The sequence below is a fragment of the Sinocyclocheilus rhinocerous genome, unplaced genomic scaffold (genome assembly GCF_001515625.1).
Source record: "Sinocyclocheilus rhinocerous isolate Xijiao unplaced genomic scaffold, SAMN03320098_v1.1 scaffold295, whole genome shotgun sequence".
NCBI classification, from domain to species: Eukaryota; Metazoa; Chordata; class Actinopteri; order Cypriniformes; family Cyprinidae; genus Sinocyclocheilus; species Sinocyclocheilus rhinocerous.
Window position 1 is genome coordinate 2459517 of NW_015647035.1, and position 20547 is coordinate 2480063.

Here is a 20547-nt window from a genome sequence, read left to right on the forward strand (position 1 = left end):
ATTTTTTCTCCAAAAAACGAAAAACGAGAATTCAGCTTAAATTTTCGTTTTTTGTTCATGGGTGGAAAAATGAATAAACAGCTTGAATATTCGATTTCTACATGTGGGCGGGAATTAAACGCCCCTTTCTGCTGATTGGTCAGCTGAAGATCAAACCATGGCATCATCAGTTCTTCTGCAGTATCACCCAGCAGAATAATAGTCCTCCACTGCTGCAGTTGTACCGATTAATAACCCATTTTATTGCAACTAAATTTCATATTTTTCTCATCAAACAGACTAATGAATAGCTCGACACAACTCGTACTGGGGCAGAGTCTAGACAGGGCTTTCTTATGTGTAGACCAGCGGTTCTTAAAGTGATAGGGGGTCCGCAAAATAATTTGCTATAGCCTAAAGTATTTCCAGACTGTAAAGTCACTTTTTTATCATGATACATAGGCCTACTGTGATTTATTCCAAAGTGTGAATATGATATAATAATAATATAATAATAATATGAAATATGATGCATTTAACGTCAAATAATCTAAATGAAGCCTTTTAAAAGACAAGTATTCCCTGTGGTTCATGTTTGTGGCATGCGCCAGAAAGATGCTCAAGGACACAGAGACACGCTAAAGCAGCGCATTCTGTTGTTCTCTTTATTGTTCAAAGGTATGACATTTTGTAGTTATTTTGAACGTAACGTTACACAAATAAAAATATAAATTTTACCATGCAACTATAAATGACAGAGTATTAAGTTATTTCCCCTCGATGGGGAAAAAAATCCAAGTGACAGTACTCAAAATTTCAATATTAATTTAAACTGCTTTAAATATGACTGCTGCTTATTTCCTGTGCACTTCAATACTGGTCTGCGCTTGACTGTAGTCGCGTCTGTCTGCTTATTGAGTTTATTTAACCCATCGCAATTTATTGGAACTGTGTGAACTAGAGTGACTACTCACCTTAATGTTGTTATAAAGGCTTATTACTTAACACAAAAATGTCCTGCTCGCATTTGCCAATTTAATGGCAGAGAATGGTGACTTTAGTTGTTTTTTTGTTTGTTTGTTTTTTGAAGCGGATGCATATCTGTCGTAAAATAATCATATGCATCTCGTGGCGTATATTCCAAGCATTCTGAAGGTATACTGAGGGTTTGGTGAGAAACAAACCGAAATGGCAAGTTATTATATTTTATGAAAATCTTGCGTTGCAGTGCGAGTGCGCAGCAGCTCACGCCGCGCACAAGTGCATATCCTTTTGAGATATCAATTATAATCAATTTTAATAAAACACAAGACTACATTATATAACTCTAACAGTAGGCTATTTAATATCTGTTGTTCTCCAGTTGTCAGTCAGAATGACAGTTCTTGCGTGAACATAGGCCAACCCAAGCCAATAGGACTATTATTCTGCTGCGTGATACTGCAGAAGAACTGATGACGGCACGGTTTGATCTTCGGCTGACCATTTAGCAGAAAGGTGCGTTTAATTCCCGCCCACATGTAGAAATCGAATATTCAAGCTGTTTATTTATTTTTCCACCCAAGAACGAAAAACGAAAATTTAAGCTGAATTCTCGTTTTTTGGAGAAAAAATGAAAAAGGAGCCGTTTTCTCATTTTTCTACTTTCAATATTAAATCAAAAAACGAATGATCGAATGATACACGGATTAATGTACAGTTATTGTTTTGTTTGTTTTGTTGCTTTTTTGTTGTATTGATTTTTGTTTTGTCTTCTGTTTTGTTTTATTGTATTGCTTTTGTTGTATTGATTTTTTCTTTTTGTCTTCTGTTTTGTTTTGTTGTATTTTGTTATTTTGTTTTATATTGATATTTTTTGTGTTCTATTCTGTTTTTGTGTTTTTGTTGTATTTATTTAAGTTTTTAGTGTTCTATTCTGTTTTTTTGTTTGTTTGTTTTTGTTTTGTTGTATTGATTTTTGTTTTTTGTGTATATGGTCCAACTCTAATCTAATCTAATCTAATTATATTATATTTTTTAATTCATTTTCTAATTTTATCCAACATGATTTATTAATGGGAATAATACAAACGAAAGCAATTAAATCCAGGTGCATAATGACATGGCAACGGGAATTTTTGTGTCACAGCAGCTAAGAATGTGAATATTAATATTAATAGCAGAATACTTGGATAAAACAGTGCCTTGAATAAGATTAAACAGAAAGTTTGAGAGAGAGGAGAGAGAGGGATAGCGTGACTCGCTGAGAGTAACAGTTTCCAGGGCGGCTCTCTGCGAGTGCTTACGCACATGGTTCCACTAACGTGGCTATCAGGTTTTTCTGCTTCGGCGCTTCTTATGAAGTATGTTCCTGCAGCCAGTCCAGCTCTCTAACTGCACTGTGGCTCTGGCCTTAATGCAATAAACACCAACTATGACAAAAAACAATAAGCAACTAATTGTGTTTATACTGGTCAAGATGCATGAAGTGTGTGTGGACATTCAGGCTCAACTTACACAGAGTCACTGTGCACAATTATGATTACTTGCTCATTTTAGCTGTACACTCAAAAATAAATCTGTCACTGAGAACTGCAGCCTGTCAAAGAGCAGAAAAAGACAAGGTCACGCCGTGCTGGAATCATCATGGATCACTTCACTCTTTTTTAATTAATTCAACTTAATTCCACCCCCTCCTCAAAGCCAGTCTTTACCCTTAGTTAAACCCAACCTACACAATTCCCAACCAGATTCCAGCTGTTACCCTAAAGTTACCCAAAATGAGCTGCATGGACTCCAAACCACTCACAGAGCCTCAGTACATCCTGCACCTCATACAAACACACTAACCCAAACAGAACTCTGGACGTTCTCCCTGTGATAATATAATGAGAAGATCCCCTCAGGATCGGCCCCCTTTCAACCTTGTGAACTTCAAACCAGCTGGTCAGAGACCCATCCCCTGCTGAATGACCCCCAGATATCTCTCCTCAGTTCCTCCTCATTGCAGTCTGAGATCTCAATTTAGGCTAATTATGTTGCGGTGCTCCTCCATTTCTGCTTAGGTTACTGAAATTCCTCTTCCATATAAACTTCCTCCGACCCCTAACCAGCCATGTGTGACAACTATTCACTTTGGTTTTGTTTTGTTATATATACTGTCTACTCTTTTAAAACTTAAACATCATTTTGTGAAATAATTTCATTAAAAAGTGTGCTTATACTGCCCATCTTTTAAATATGCTACTTTGTTTGAGATTTCATCTAATTCAATTAAAAATATGATTTACGACATACCACCTTTCTAAAATATATATAGGCAGCTATATATATTCATGTATGAATATTATCTGGACAATATTCAGTTTCTATGAAGTTGACATAAAATTTTTGCTTCCCACAATTAGAACATTTAGAAACATGGCTGTCAACAGAATTTAATAATTTTGATTAATATTCTGATTTCTGACCTGTCTTCAGAAAGCAGCACAACACTGTCAAAATCTATAAACACTTATTTTATATTATGTATTTAATTATATTATTTATGCATCATATTATATAATGCATTTTTAATTATTTATTTTTTTATTGTTTTTTTTCTGTATTATTTTTACCAAATACCAGGCAGTGTTATTTTAGTATTATTGATATACAGTAATATTACAGTATTTATTAATATTTTGAATTGGCTTTTTTTATATTTTCAGTTTTCATTTTAGTTTGATTAATTTTATGTGCTTTTGTAATTTTTATTTACAAGTTTTTCTATACAGCTTTATTTTTTTTATATTATATTATAGAAACGCAAGCATCCCTCTCACTCTCACTCAGCCTTTGATCTCTCCTGTCTTGACAGTGAGAGAATAGTGCATCTCTCTGCTGCAGGTGTTTCTAATCAAATTCCACAGTGAGGTGGCTGAAATCTCGTTATGATAAATCTTAATAGCGCCGCTGCCGCCGGAAAGGATTAGCGGCGAGGTGTGAATCCCCTGGGAATCATGGAGCTTCTCTGTGGAGTGTGAGGCAGAGAATAGGATGGAATGCCAGCATTGAGCCTGGAACCCAGCAGAGCTCCAAATCTCCGGGCAGAAATCCCTAAAACCTTAATCACATTTGGTCTCTTTGGTTCAAGTGTAGTTGCAGGGGCAGGATATTTGATGTTTGTGAAGACCTCTTTCCATGGAGATGTTAGACATGACATTGTGGCATCCAACACCAAAGTCTTTGTTCTGATAACAGCAGGCTTTTTTTCCCTTAACTGTGCAAACCTTATAACTGTATCCTCCTCACTTCACCAGAAGACGTCAAATGAATCAGCTAATTTAAGACTTTTATGTCATGCAAATCTGTCAAAACAAGACCATTTTCAAAGTACCCCAGACAAAACATAATAAACATCCTGTTACATAACCCTCACAGGCACATGAACATCCAGAGAAACACAGGAAACTAGAGAGAAGTGGAAGCAGCACAAAAGAAATGCTGACCTCATCTACTACCTCATCTAACTATTGCATATACAGCCACACATGCTCATTAACTCTGTGTGTGCGCTCCCCAAAAATAGAGAGGACAAAAGTACATGCTTGGATAAATATGGCCCATGAAAAGTAGATCATTAATCCACAAGAATGACTCCTTGTGCTCTAAATAGGGAAAAGTGAGAGCTGCATAGTCTCTGTGCGCTCAAGTGAGAACCATAAAGTGATCAGTGATATTGTGTTTACTGGTAATAAGGCCTCCGGCGGAGCAGGAGCATCTGAGGACTGAAGCAGTCAGCTGTGTTTATTTACATTCTTAAGGGATCTCTATGCACCGATGACCTTCTAGTCTTTCTCATTAGTCACTCTATCCATTCCTTTAGTTTCTTTTAATCATTCTTCTACCTTCCTGCTCTCCTTTGATTTGCTCATTTTCATTCCTTAAAGGAATGTCCCAGGTTCATTACAACTTATCTACAGCATTTGTTGCAATGTTGTAAATGTTGCATGACGTCTCTGCAAGGATTTTAAGAAGGAAGGTATGTAATTTTCTTGTTTGCGTGGAAGTGTGGGTAGTTTGACAGACTGTTGTCTTGAATAAGGAGAATATAAACATGTTTCCTTTCTGTTGTCTGCATACGTTCATGATGCAAAACAACAAAAACAGCCAGAAACAGTCTAAACAAAAGCCTTTTGTTACATTTTTATCAGACACAAGGCAGTGTTATTTTAGCATTATTTATATACTATTACAGCATTTTTATATAGTTTGAATTAGCTTTTATTTTTTTTGCTTCAGTCATTTTTATTCGTTTTTTTTTAATATTTCTATATAATTTTTTTTTGTTTTAGCAATTTTAATATTTCAACCTAAATTTCCTTTAGTTCTAATTTTCTATTTTTTATTTTTAAGTTTCAGTTTTTCATTTATATTTTATTTAAATTCAACATTTCATTTACTGAAAACAAATGTTTATATTTTTTGTTGTAGTTAACAATAACAACACTAACATCTGTCATGACAATGTTTGTCTGTCCACAATAGTAGTCTCACCACAAAATTGCGATTTAGACAATGTTGCAGCTCCAAAAATACACTTGTTTTTTTTTTTTATTAGAGAATTAATGTAAGTGCTTTTACACTGTTTACTCCGGGTCAGTTTTTCCTGTCACATTGTGTCCTGTCATCATCTAGCCCTAGATCAAATTTCTCCCACATGTGTTACATGTGCATCAGCGTGAGTTATAGATATGAATGTCCTGCTCTAGTCACACGTTCAGACCCCCCAGAGAGCTCTGACCGGCCGCTCTGCAGCCTGCGGCCCCGCTCCGAGACTTCCTGCCAGCTGCACTGTTATTGTCCCCTCTATCAGATAACACACACAATGATACTTAAACACTCAGTTACACTCACAAACACACCGAAAAAAGATCACGATCATGTGACCGCAGCAGAAAACTAAACACACTGTTAGTGAGCTGAAGGACCTACTTTGAAAAACACAAAACAGCTCTGATTAGGTTGCTGCAATTACAAGGTGTGTGTGTGCTCATGAATTGTTCATATATGCCATGGAGAGTAATTGTAGCAGTAATTAGGCTTAATTAACAGAGTCTTTGTTATTTAGAATGAGGGAAATTTGCAATTTACAGCCAAATGGCACAATCAATTAGCCTTAGCTGTCATACTTTTAAAGGGTCATATAAATTTACTCAATAAATTAAACCTTTAGAAAGAAAAAAAAAAGCATTTCACAAGTGCATTTATTCTTTGAGTCTCTGACTGCCCTAAAATGGCACCTTTCAATCCATTAGGTGAGCAAGACTGTCCTAATCGGAGATGCCAGCGGGATCCAGACTGTTAAATTAGTTTAGTACAGTATGCCACTACAACTACAAACTATGAGATCTAAAAAGAGAGAGGGTGAAATTTAGGATTTTTGTCATATAGTGTTAAAGGGATAGTCCATCAAAAATGGAAAATTCTGTCATCCAGACCTGTGTGACTTTCCTTCTGCTGCTAAACACAAAAGAAGACATTTTGAAGAATGTTATAACTAAACATTTTGACCTCCATTGTATGGAAGGTCAAAGGGAACCAAAACTGTTTGGTTACCAGCATTCTTTAAAATATCTTGTTGTGTTCAGTAGAAGAAAGAGAGTCAGGTTTGGTTCATGAGGATGAGTAAATGATGACAGATTTTTCATTTTTGTGTGAACTATGCCTTTAAGTTAGTGAGTTTTGTTTGAGCTGATGATTCTAGGAATTATCTAGATTCAGAAGTTTATAAATTATAATAAATACCATGGCCCTGCATGTTAGTAGTGCAATGTTAATGATAATTAGGCTACTGGTCCCATTTCAGGCTAAATGCCAGTTTGCATTCTATCCGTCCTGTATGGTTTTCAGGATTATTAGGATTCGTGTGTCCCAAATCATAGTAAAAATGAAAACAGTATGTCAAAGAAGCCTGAATGGCATATCTTTTCCAATGTATTTTTGAAGTGTGCATCCATTCTTGTAGGACTAATGCAATCCACAACCCCACTGAAGAGTGACAGATCTCTTTTGACATTTACAGCTGTAGGGAGTAAAAATAAATAATTTAGCTAAATGAACACTTAAATACACATGCCTGTGTACACAGTATTAGTGTACAGTATTTCTGCATACTAAAAAAGTATGCATTTTCCCATCACTAGCATAGTACAGACTTTTAGGACATATTAAAAGTATACAAAATAGGATTCGGCTTGAGTCTTTTTGGGAATGTGGATGTCAGTCACTTTTTACACACATCCTTTATTGTCCTTATTAGCTAATGTGCAAGACCAGCTCAAATGAATCAGTTAGACTTGATAAATTGAATTACGCTGTTAGCCAGTCTGAAAAGTCAACTGCCGCCCAAGTCTGGAGAAAGAGTTTAGTCATGAATGACGCATTTGCAATAATAGAGTCAATGAAGCAAGAGAGAGGGAGTCATTGCCGTCAGTGGACCCAAATATCTTCCTCAGTGTGTGCTAAAATGCTCTGATGGACTGAAATAAACAGATGCAGTCTCCTCTTTCATCCCTTCATTTCTCAGTCAGGAGTTTCATTCTGAATGATGACAATGAGTCACTGATCACACTTTCACAGACATGCGGTCTGAGAATGAGGATTATTCTTTCTGGCACACATAAACACTAAGTGTGTTGTCATTAATTATGTGTGTAAAATTCTCTCTGTCAGGAAAACAAGGCAGAATGAGATCACAGGGAGTATGTGTATGATTTATTGATAAGGAAGATGAGTCTTTTTAACCTCTTAATGATGTCTTATTAGGTAATGTCTCAACCTAGGTTTGCAGTACTTATTTGGATGTGTCATGGTTCACATGCTCATGGATTTAAAAAAAATGGAAGTCAAGTGACAATTTCTATAGTATTTTCTATATAGATTTTTGCAGATATGCACAGCACTAAAATATATCATGGACTAAATATTGATTTGTGACTGTAATATCTAATAAATGTTTTTTTAAAGTCTTTCTGCAAGAATCATAAACACTTCTAAAGGACTGTAAAGTTATTTCAGTATCTTTTAATGTGATATCATATACAAAGTTTTATGCATCTTATTTCAAAGATTTGATGTCAGTAAGATGTTTTAATTTTTTTTTGAAAAAAGTCTATGTTCACCAACACTGTATTTATTAGATTAAAAATGATTACAATTTCAGATAACTATTTTCTATTTAAATATTATTATAATTTGAAATGTAATTTATCCCATTATGACTTATATGCTAATTTGGTGCTCAAGAAACATTTCTTTATATTATCAATGTTGAAAACAGCTCTGCTGCTTAATATTTTTGTGGGAACTGTGATACTTTTTTCAGGATTTTCAGATGAATAGAAAGTTCAAACAGTATTTATTTAAAATAGAACTCTTTTGTAACAACATAAGTCTTTACTGTCACTCGATCAGTTTATCAAGGTAAATAAAACTATTAATAAAACAACAACAAAACTATCTAAAACTATTGTAAACATGTTTAAGCTTTATATATATATATATAAATATAAATAAATCATAAATAATTACCGCAACTAAAAACTCTTTCTGTTATACATTGATAAAAATTAATAAAACACTCCATGCCCATGTTATTTATAAACTACCCAAGCACAAACTTTTATTTTCATAGAGTAGTAAAAAAAAAATTTAAATAAAAAAATTAAGGCAAACCATTATCTATTTTTATGCATTTTTTTATATAATGGGACGAGAATCATGAAACACAACACAACATCTTAAGAGTTTCCAAATTTATTTTGGCCCTAAATAATTCACTCAAACTTCAAACGACACTACAACAGTAATTCCCAGAGACCACATGGCCTCTGTTAAACTCTGCATGTAAAGCGACTCATTTTCATGGTAATGAAAATTTCCCTGTAGCTCTCCTCCTCAACTCAATTAATTGTATGTTTCTTTGTTGAAATGCTGGATCGAATTAAAAGCGGCAGGGAAACGCTGCCTGTAGAACAAGCATGATTGGCCCTGCTACTTTCACTGCCAACCTGTTGCTGTTGCAGGCTTTTGGCTTTTGGCTCTGTTTGGGGCTGTTGCCATGACACTTGAGGCCTACATGTGCACTGCCTGGGGTGAAAGAGAGCGAGAGGGGGAGGGAGCCAAAGTTTGCAACAAAAACAGAGGGAGAACTCCACAGAGAAGAGAGGAAAGAGAACGCTAGAGCATATGAAAAAAACTAATTCAATCCTGAACAGGTGGAGTGTTAGTGAACGTGCATAAATCAGTCGCAGGAAGGCGAACGACTGAGTGAAGTAAAGGAATCCATAAAAGAATGAGTGAGAGAGGGAAACTCAACTCAAAGTTTAAGGAAGACAGGGGGCTGGTCGGCTCTTTAGCATCTCAAAGCATATGGGCTCTATTAAAGGCCCCCTTGAACAGGGGCCCGAGTCGCCTCACAAACCTCCCAAAGACAATCTCTCCTGTCTCACTGTCCGAGCCTCCCTGGGAATCCCATCCAGTGAGCCTTTCAGAAAAGAGCCGGCTGGCTCAAACTCCAGAACGAGATGCAGCGGGTGACAGTATTTGCACAATACCACACAGGAGCTGCTGCCATCTGGACTGCACTACCTGCCAATCAACAGCGGACATTTTGTTTCACCCAGTGTGCAGTGCTAAATCTGCTGGCACAGGCCCAGATGCAGATCTCAGGAACTGTGTGTAAAGTCATTTTTAAATTCGAAATCACCTTCATTATTACGCCAAGTTCACATAGAATATGCAACGGTGGTATGAATATGCAAGGTTTTGAAGTTATTAAATAGCTGTTTAGGGTACGAAATACAGTATAACAATATAATAATTAATTACTATAAAAGACATTACTTACATTAATAAATTATTTTAAGTAGCAATAATACATATTTTTGTATGTTTAATTTAAATTACTTTAAAAACGTAGACTAGAAAAAAGAATTGACTTTTTATTTAATGAACTAACAATTTTAAGTAAAGACTGCTAAAGTAAACTTGATTTGAACACTATCAAATTTAGATTCTATGTTAATACAACTTGACCTGTTTGGTTTCACCTTTTGGTTGCACTTTTATAGTGAACTAACTCAGGTTCAAATTGCAGCATACCGGATTGAGATACAGTTCAATGAGGGTTATAAGGAAGAACTATTAATTGGACCTACCAAAGTTTTAGTGGCACAAAAAAGTTTTATTTGAGGCTTTGTAGCAGGTAAACTAGATTAACCATGAACAGAATTGTATATTCTACTTTAAAGGGATAGTTCACCCAAAAATTAAAATTCTGTCATTAATTACTCGCCCTCATGTCGTTCCAAACCCGTAAGACCTTCGTTCATCTTCGGAACACAAATTAAGATATTTTTGATGAAATCCGAGAGCTTTCTGACCCTCCATAGACAGCAACGCAACTGAAATGTTTTATGGTCCAGAAAGGAAGTAAAGACATCAATAAAATAGTCCATGTGACATCAGATGTTCAACCATAATGTTTTGAAGCTATGATAATACTTTTGAGAGCAAAGAAAACAAAAAGAACATCTTTATCCAACGATTTCTTCTCTTCTTTGTCAGTCGACGAGCTTGTTTTCAAGCAGAGGAATGCACACAAATGCGTCGTGGTACTCTCGTGCAGACTGAGCGGCGGAGACTGACCAGAAGAGAAGAAATCACTCTGTGGTCAACAATGCTTGGTCAGTTTGACCCATTGCAATTGTGGGCATTTGCGAGAAGCAGAAAAACGTCCAGCGTGGGAATGGCCATGTAACATCCAGGAGTCAGTTGTTTCTGAGTCAGCTGCTCTTTGCCACGGTAGGAATTTCCAACCACTAATGATTATTCAGTTCAATCCAGTGGTCAGAAACAGACACTTGGAATAACAGCAGAATGGAGAGGAGCTGTGGCTCCACCGCACTGTTATTACTGTGAGAGTGGCCATTTTGAGGAGATGCCACTGATAGGATGGTAATAAAGTGATTAAGTATTTAAAATGTACTATGGTCTGAAAAAACAATACTAAGTGAAATCCAGACCTTTCGTTATGAACGGGGGAGAGGACAGACAGTTGGGTTTTTATTGAAGAGCATATAAGGACAAGATACTGCCCAGCAGAAATGATCAGTAATCTCAAATACTTATCCAGACTTAGTTGAATAAATCACAGTATATAACGTAGCCTGATTGTGTTTTACAAAGGCTCCAAATAAAAACTTCCAAATAAATCAATGTCCAAAAATCTATGGAAATACCATGGTACTTTTTTTTGTTGATATCTGATAGAACATGGAAAACAAAACATATAACATACTTTTTTTTTTTTAAAGGAAAAAACTTCATATATGGTGAAATAATGTAAATGGTTTAACATCATACTATACGGAATTTTACTGTCAAATACTGTCAGATTTATGGTTTTTGAAAGAAAAACTATGAATTACTGTATAATTTACATGGAAAAGCTGAGGTCACTGTGTGACATCACATGATTATGTTTTATTTAAAGAGCAGGTCATATGGGTTTTCGAAAAATATATTTTTTGCAGTTTGTAACGTAGCTATCCTTCAATGTAAACAGTCTGCAACGTTGTTAATCAAAAAAAGTGCATGATAAATAAAGATATTGCCTCTCAAAAGAAAGAGTCGACTCTGAACCACCTTAACGAGCCGTCATATTTAGAATCTTCTGCCTGTTACCTATATACGTCACAAGGTAACACATTTACATAATCCCCGCCTGCCCGCGAAATACGAAAACTCTGACCTGCCCATAAACACTTCCGCTAGTTAGTGCGTTTACATCAGGTCGAGAAAACGCTGTGTTTTCAGCCTCACTGGGCATTCTAACACAGTTCCCACATGTGCACCTCAAATAAGTAAATAATAATAATGAATTCGATAAAACTGCTGTCATATAACGTACCACATGCAAAGTTTAAACTTACCACTGAGAAACGCCCTGATCAAGTCGTGCTTGCGATGGGGTTTCAGGTTGAGCGACTGCATCGGTATCATCCTCGGACTCGTGCTCGAATTGATAAGGTAATATCGATGCCATTTTTGTAACCTTATAGCATCTTTGTTTACAAGTAACCCTCCGGAGCAAAAAATTTATTATGGTAATGGGCGTTTCGTTTCCGACACGTATTGTATATTGTTTTGTTTCTTTATATTTTTATATCAGTATACATTAGGGTGTTTTGTGTTACATTTTATGTTATTCAGTGAATGTTTTATCACATAATTTTGGTGTTGTGTGTTACCCAGATGGTGTTTTGTCTTTGTGTGTGTGCACCGTCTATACAAGTGTATTGCCCATGTTTTATGAACAGATCACTTACGATGAACTGATTCATCATGTGGCTTTCTATTGTGCTACCTGTATTATTATGGTGGTTACCCATTTTAATGTAAAAAGCAGATTTTGGTAGATCAAGTAGATTGGTATAAGCATTATATCACTTAATGAAATATACAGTTAATAGTTGTAAAATATACAGGCACCAACATGCCGTCTCATACAGTAATACCTGAAACAACGTCACTGATTTACCTTTTTTTACCATTTCTGGCAACCACAGCTGCCAGTTTTTTTTTTTACCATACATTTAATGGGGTATTTTTGTTTTTACAGAGAAGTACATAAAATGAAAATGAGCAATGTTAGAGACAGAAAGTGTTTTGCTACTGTCTCATGAAGGAATGATTGGTACTCTGGTCTCTCTTTAAATAGACCACAGATAACTTTCTTTACTGGCTGTGGCCATAGATCTTCTCAAAATGGCTTCTCTGCCTCCTCTCGAAGCTTTCTGAAGCAAGAATCAGCAGAAAGAGACAAATAAATAATCTTTCTGACAAGCCATAATCATCAGTCTTATGATCAAACTGAAATCACAGCGCAGATATGAACTGCAGTCGGGGGGAAAAGTGTCACAGTGTCACAGTGCACATACCGGTAAATTAATTCCACACCAGTGTTTACATAACCAGCGTGGCCTCAGACAAACTAAGCCAGCATGAATATGTAATTCATCTCAAAAGTGCAGAGATGGCGAACCACGCAGGAGCCGCAAACAGAAAAAAAAAGACAACCTCGGAGTTGGTCATGAAAACTTGCAAACACGCCACAGCGGACCAGCCGCAAGAGGATGTGGACGTACAGACATGGTCCCAACAGATTCCAGCCGAGCTCAGACGGAGAGGAAAAGAGTGGCATGGAAAGTTCTGATTCAGTGCAGTCAGCTGAGACTGACTCGACGTTAATGAGCTCTCCCTCTGTATATACGTCTGCAGGAAGCTACAGCCTTACATAAATACTTGGCACATAAAAGCATCCCATAAATGGAAACAGTAAAGCAATGTGAGGAGATGGTATGAGGTGTTTTGGAGAACCTAAACCAGACAGACACAGCCAGTCAGTCAGGCACATACTGTCCTTACAGAGACAGTGAGCTCACCACATTTACTAAGGCTGTATTTCAGAGCCCTGTAACATATGAGAGTGATTTAACTCATCTATTATTTTCCGACTCACTGACGCAAGCACCTTTCCACCCCCCCCAGGTGATCTCATCTGGAGCTGAGTCTGGACGCTGCTGACACTCAGTTACGGGCCGCTCTATTTCAAACGTTTACTGTATAATAATGTGCCATGAGCTGAGTCACATCCACTTTAAACACAAATGGGAATCTCAGTATACTTGGAGGCACTTCAATCTAAAATTCATCCCATTCGAAAACTAAATGTCAATAGATCGGGCTGCATGCTGGGCAAGAAGCTTAGTGGTGTTTGACTAGTTTGTAGAAGCTTTGTGTAAGCACTGGGCGAGGAGTGATTGGAGTGTGTGTGTGTGTGTGTGTGTGCTGGATGTCGGATATTACAATCCAGGCCAGTTATTCATATGCCAACCTTTTACTTCACATTCACAGAAAATACTAAATATACACTATTAAAATAAAGGTTCCAAATGGGGGGTTTTCACTATAATTGCGTAGACTAACCATTTCCACTGAACAGTTCTTTAAAATAACCATTTTTCTCAGTGTGAAGAACATTTTAATAATCTAAAGAACCATTTTTGCTATAAAGGACATTTTGTGCAATGGCCAGGTTTCATTGACGGTTCTTCATGGAACAAAAGATGCTAATAAAGGACATTTATGTTTAAGAGTGTACTTCCATAACACTGCTTTTCCAAAGCATAGTCTCCCAAAAAAAAAAATCAAACAGCTTAACTGAGTCCTGTAAATCAATCCATTCACAAGGCCCTGCTCACACACACAAACAAACCAGACCCAAACCAGCTACAAAACTGCTCAACAAACACTCTTTACAACAGATATAAATTCCTACACACTCTTAAAAATAAAGGTCCCAGAGGGGGGTTTTACAGTGATGTCATAGAAGAACCATTTTTGGTTCCTGAAGAACGTTTCAGTGAACCTTTCCTAAATGAATCCATTAAAAAAATCTAAAGAACCTTTTTCCATAAAGAACCTTTTGTGGAATGGCAAGGGTCCATGGATCTTTATGGAACCATAGATGCCAATAAAGAACCTTTATCTTTAAGAGTAAAGGAAACAAAAACCACAAAAGATATCACACTTACAGTATGTCCCCTAGACAATGATTACATTAAAAGGAGAGCAAATGAAGACTTTTGTTTAAACCTCATGCATCTTAGATGTTTCTCCTGTGGGAAAAGCTCCCAGTAATCTCCCATGTGTCTCCTCCTGAGTGCCAGAAAAGATCTCAAAGTTTCAAACTAAGCTCAGACTTGACAAGATACCAAAGTATGTAATAGTCAGAGATTTCAATATAAACTCAAACATTTCTCATCAACTTCTTCCAAGATCAAATGATCTGAGCTTTCACAATCATTTTATAATATCTTACTGTATAGCAACAATCATTTCATTTGGTCTATTTGTATTTCTCCAACGAGTAGGAATTTCAGAAGAAACATCTGAGACAAAGTTTATACTTAAATGAAACATGAATGAGATCTTTGGAGCTCTGACAGAACAATAAAAATCCATGTGCCCTGAAAACTTTGTGCCCTGCACCCGTTCTCCCACAGATCTCTCCTCAACAGAAAGCACTAACAGTGCTGCTAAACTTCAACGTGCTCCTTCTCACCCCAGTGCTATCAGCTTTAAGAAAGTTAATCATTCATTTCACATCACTTCAAAGCTCTTGTGAGCTGCAGTGGTAATCTGAACTCTAGTGCATTATGAGGGTGTAATAAATACAGTTGCATTGCTGACATACCCATAGTGCTCTGCATGGCTGCCTCCTCGCGTCTCCCCAGTCTGTCCTGGAGGTACAATCCCAGTCTGCTCACTGTACTCCTCTCTCAGTCTTACACACACTCCTTCTATCTCTTTCCTTCTCTCTCACACGCTCATTCTTTCTACTCCTCCTCCTCATGCCAAAGTTTCCTCTCTTTTCTCTGGCAGAAACCCCCTTCCTCTCTGTCCTGTTCTCTTCTCTCTTTCCCTGCTGTTTGCCGCCACAGCACCGCCCCCTTCTCCTGCTACCCTCCTCCCTCTCTCACTTTGTCTATGGCCCCTTGCTCCGCCACCACCCCCATCCTCACACACATTTAATCCCTCCTCATGCTCACTCCCTCTCTTTTCCCTTGTCTTTCTTTTCCCTTTTTCTTTTCTTCGTCTCTGTCCACTACAATGTGTGTGGAAAATGGAAATACTGCCGTCCTGTTTTGAAGTCTGACCCTCAGCAGCTGCTTTAACCCTATAAAGCCTACTGTATCATGTTTGATGAGCAAATTTCTAAGGCCTCTAAATTATCAACATTATCAAAACTTTGCTGCAAAACCTGTTGTATACAGTCTACTACATGCCTTCTGTCATCTGACTGATAGTTTATACTTTTTTAGCAAGTAAATGACCTTTTAGTATAAGTGTAAAAACATCCCCCTTCAGGTAATGGCACAAGTCTTTTTGCTGTAGAATCTTTAGTGATTTTTATAAAGTAAACATAAGAATAACTTTTATATTGTTAGCAATATTTCAAGATGAACACTTACTGGACTGAATCAACTTAGGTTTATTTGATTATCCATGCATAATTTTTTTGAAAAAAATTATTTTATACAACTTTTATGTAAGCATGTCATACTGTTTTTCATACTACTTTTTGGCCATATAAATATTAGCAACCGCACCAAACTGCACATTTTGAGCTCAGTTTGGGCCCCTGAATAAAATTGAGGTGCCTTTTTCTCCGTTAGTATTAGCTCCATATTCTCTTATATCATACTCTATAAGCAAATCAAAATATCAATATCATACGCAAACATTTTTTTTTTTTGATTTTTTTTTTTTTATTTGTCTAAAGGTTCAATAAACTGTTCTGTTTATTTTTCGGACTATTATTTCATATGTCAGGCTTTACAGGGTTAATGTGACTGACACACACACACACACACACACACATACACACACACACATGCAGATAAACGCTGTGTGTAAAGAGTTAGTTGACCACTATCTGAATTAGAAAACCTCTCCAATCAAGTCAAACTCTTCGTATGTTTAGTGGATTTTAATGGGATATACGTTCATCTTAAGGAATACTGGGACATAAACGCATGACTCACTCTAAACACTGACTCATCACATGCCCACATGCCCTGTTGATGCTTTAACATATGAAAGAGTGCAGTAAACACACACACTCACCACAAATGCACACATAAAGAGCATCACAAAGGGTCTGTTGTGCTGTATGACATCACACTGAAAGTTTCATGCAAAGCAAACACAGGGATCCAATCAAATCTTTGTGAGGAGGACAAGGACAGAAAAACAACATTTGGGTGTTTCTTTCAAATGTGGTCCTGTGGACTTTTATATGAATGTACTTTTAACATTTTCACTAGTTTAATTTGTCTGTTATGTCCATCAGTGGATATACATGCATCACAGGAGAATTCTGCAATTTTTTCCATTCTTTATTAACTTTTTTATGAATTAACAAATATGATGGGAATGATGGTAACATTTTTATTGAGCATAAAGACACTCAATTAGTAATACTTTCATACGTTTTCATTTTACAACATTACATTTTGAAATAATACAATTATTATATCACTGGAGATGTTATTATTTACATTGATTTGTCTTTGTTTTCTTCACACATCACATATCTTTTTATTTCAGGCATTTACTTCATTGACACTGTTGTCTCCTTAATAGCAAAGTACACTAACTTTAGACAAAAACATAACAAGGAGCAGAATTGTTGTGTTGGAAACTGTGGGACAATTATACACATAATTTGAATAAAAAACATTCTAAATAATTCATGTTAATTTCACACATATCAAAATTATTTATTTTATCCTGTCTTTTTATCTTTGTTTTGACAATAATTAAGTCTGGATCTGGGACAAGGTTTATATATATATATATATATATATATAATGTTTATATACAGGGTCAGATTTTTTTTTTATTATTAATACTTTCTTTAAGCAGCACAACTGTTTCCAACATTGATACTAATAAGAAACATTATTAATAATTAAGCATCTATAATAACTGAACAGCAAATCAGCATATTAGAATGATTTCCAAGGATCTTGTGACACTGAAGACTGGAGTAATGATGCTGAAAATTCAGCTTTGCATGACAGGAATAAATTACATTTAAAATACATTAAAATAGAAAACAGTAAATTGTAAAAGTAGCCTATTTCACAATATTACTTATTGCAAAAAAAAAGGAAAGCATTTTAATACAAATCAGTCCCTGGGACACAGAAGTGCTGTATTCGAAGAATCAGCCATTTGTCTAAAGGTTTGCCTTTCAACAGGCCCCATTCACTCGTTCTCCTCTTTCAATCGTTAACCACTCCACTCCTGATTTAATGGCCATTCCCAAACAAAAGCAAGGAAGCATGACGTGTTATGTTCCTAACCTGCGTGTGCAAGAAACAGTAAATACAGGGATCCTGAGCGTGTGTGGAACTCTCAAGTGAAGTGAAAAGGAGAAAATGTGGAACGAGAGGGGTATAGAGAAAAAGACAGAGAGAGTGAGAGACGGAGGAAGGAGAGCTAATGAAGCGTTAGGAACAGATGAGCATCCGAGTGATTAATGGACACTTGCCCTCCAGGGAAGTTATCATATGAACATACACTCCACATATACTCACTAGGGAGACTTAACATGATACTCCCAGCCACAGTGCACACACATATCTCACAGTACATCCGGCCAACTGCATTCTCCTCACCAGAGCGACCGCACATGCACCAATGCTTACACACACTGCTGGGTAGAACTGATTATATTTAATCTGGATTACGTAATCAGATTAGAAAAAAGGTAACACTTTATTTTAAGGTGTCCTTGTTACACACATTACATGTACTTACTATTATAATAACAATAAATTATGCATAATTACATGCAAGTAACCCTAAGCCAAACCCTAATCCTAACCCTAACCATATAGTAAGTACATGTAGTTAATTAATATTACTCAGTACTTAAATCTATAATTACACTTTAACAAGGACACCTTAAAATAAAGTGTAACAAAAAAATTGCAATTTTACATTATACATTATATTTTACATTTTAAAATACTCATAATCAGACTACAGTTACTTTTTTTTTTATTGATTACACAATTACTGAATATTCACAAAATGACAGTAAACTTCATCATGTAATTTGTATTCAGTAATGGACAACAATTTGTTAGTAATCTGCAAAGCACTGCTTTCAGAACACTGTGGACATGTAAACGTTGTTTCTTCCAGTACTGTACTGGTTAAAGCTGTTGTTAGTAGGGCAATGAACAGTCAAGATTAAGTATGAATGGGGGAAGGGGAATTCTCAATCCCCCCCAAACTTCCCAGTCCCGCTGTCTCTATTCAATTCAGAGAGGAAGAAATTGAACGGAATAGAGTTTGACTGCACAAAAGACTGAATAAGAACCTAATCCCCCTTCCACCCCTCACATACTTACACACACACTGATCTGATCAAGCATGTACACACACATGCAGACGGACACACACAAAATGTGAGGTCCTCAAAACCTCCAACAAAACACTTGACCCTTCATCTACTGAGAGAGAGAGAGATGGGGTAAAAACGCAAAACAACTGTTGAATGGCAGACTGAGGGTTGTGGCGGGGAGCTCTGTGAGTTTCGTTGCTAAAATGAGCAGAACTCGGCTGATATCTGCAGATTCAGGTGCACATTGCCAGAAAATTCGACATATTCCACACCCTTTGCATGTTCATTTAATAAATAATTGAGTTCAGTTTGACTATGTTTTCAGTTGCCAGTGCTTTGATTTAACACACTTTATGATGTTTAAAGTCAACATGAAACTGTTTACTTTTTAAAAGCCCTTATTGGACATGATTCATCAGTGCATTTTATTTCTAAAAAAATGTCTGTCTTTGTAATCTTTGATAAGAATGTACATGCTTGGTCTCAAACTGTGGTTGGTGTCAATTTTTCAACCCATCCCCTCCACCCACTCGTCACATTTAAACCACATTTCACAAGCAATCAAAATTTCAGAGCATAAAATCCTGCCCAACATTTTTTTCTTGTTGTATAATCTGTTTCATTAATCTAAAATATGTCACATTAAGGAAGTAAAATGGGTTGCGATGACATTTCATGTTGACTTTCCCCACAAGCCAGCGAATTTCTTCTCCAAAAATCAGCACAGAAAATGTGGGGGGGGGAAACTGCAGATTCTCCCCGGGCCTCTTAATAAAAAACAACTTAGAAAGTACATATTAGCTCAGTGTATGATCCCCATGAATCTTTGTGCTGCATTTGTGACGGGGTGAAGACTCACAGTAAGTATGTTTATAATCGAGCTGCAGTGATTCTACAGATAGTCTTCGTATGTCTGTCTGAATATACACATTCTAAAAAAAGAATTTAGTACTTTTATTTAGCAAGGATGCATTAAATTGAACAGAAGTGACAGTAATAACATTAATAATGTTACAAAAGATTTCTAGTTCAAATAAATGCTGTTCTTTTGAACTTTCTATCAAAGAATACTGATTGTTTCCACACAAATACTAAGCAGAACAACTATCTTCAACACTGATAACAATAAGAAATGTTTCTTGAGCAGCAAGTCAGCATATTAGAATGATTTCTGAAGGACACTGAAGACTGGAGTAATTATGCTGAAAATGCAGCTTTGCCATCACAGGAATAAATTACATTTTAAAATATATTACAATAAAAAAACTCTTATTTTAAATGGTAAGAATAATTCACAATATTACTGTTTTTACTGCATTTTAGATTGAATAAATGCAGCCTGGTGAGAATAAGAGACTTCTTTCAAAATTATTAAATTTCATGTTCAATTTCTACATAGTTGCCCTTAAAAATCAGCATAAATATGTAGACAAATCTGCATTGAATTTAGGGCCTCCTAATGAGGAACAAATCTCAAAATGTATGTTGGATGAGTGCATGATGCCCATGAATCTTTGCTCTTCACTCCTGAGGGGCATGAGAGGAGAATGCCGAGAAAA

The 20547-nt window shown here is 36.3% G+C and overlaps 1 protein-coding gene across 3 annotated transcripts in view; it reads right to left on the reverse strand.

The window, feature by feature from the left end:
* Nucleotides 1-20547, reverse strand: part of LOC107708464 (leucine zipper putative tumor suppressor 2 homolog) — a 63394-nt gene that overhangs the window by 11303 nt on the left and 31544 nt on the right. Inside the window, exon 1 of one of the 3 annotated variants that reach the window (XM_016512708.1) lies at nt 15263-15934. The exons of the other annotated variants lie outside the window; for them this stretch is intronic. The gene's annotated coding sequence lies outside the window, so the exon portion shown is untranslated. Of the gene's footprint in view, nt 1-15262; nt 15935-20547 lie in introns of those variants that run through there. 3 annotated transcript variants of the gene reach the window in all.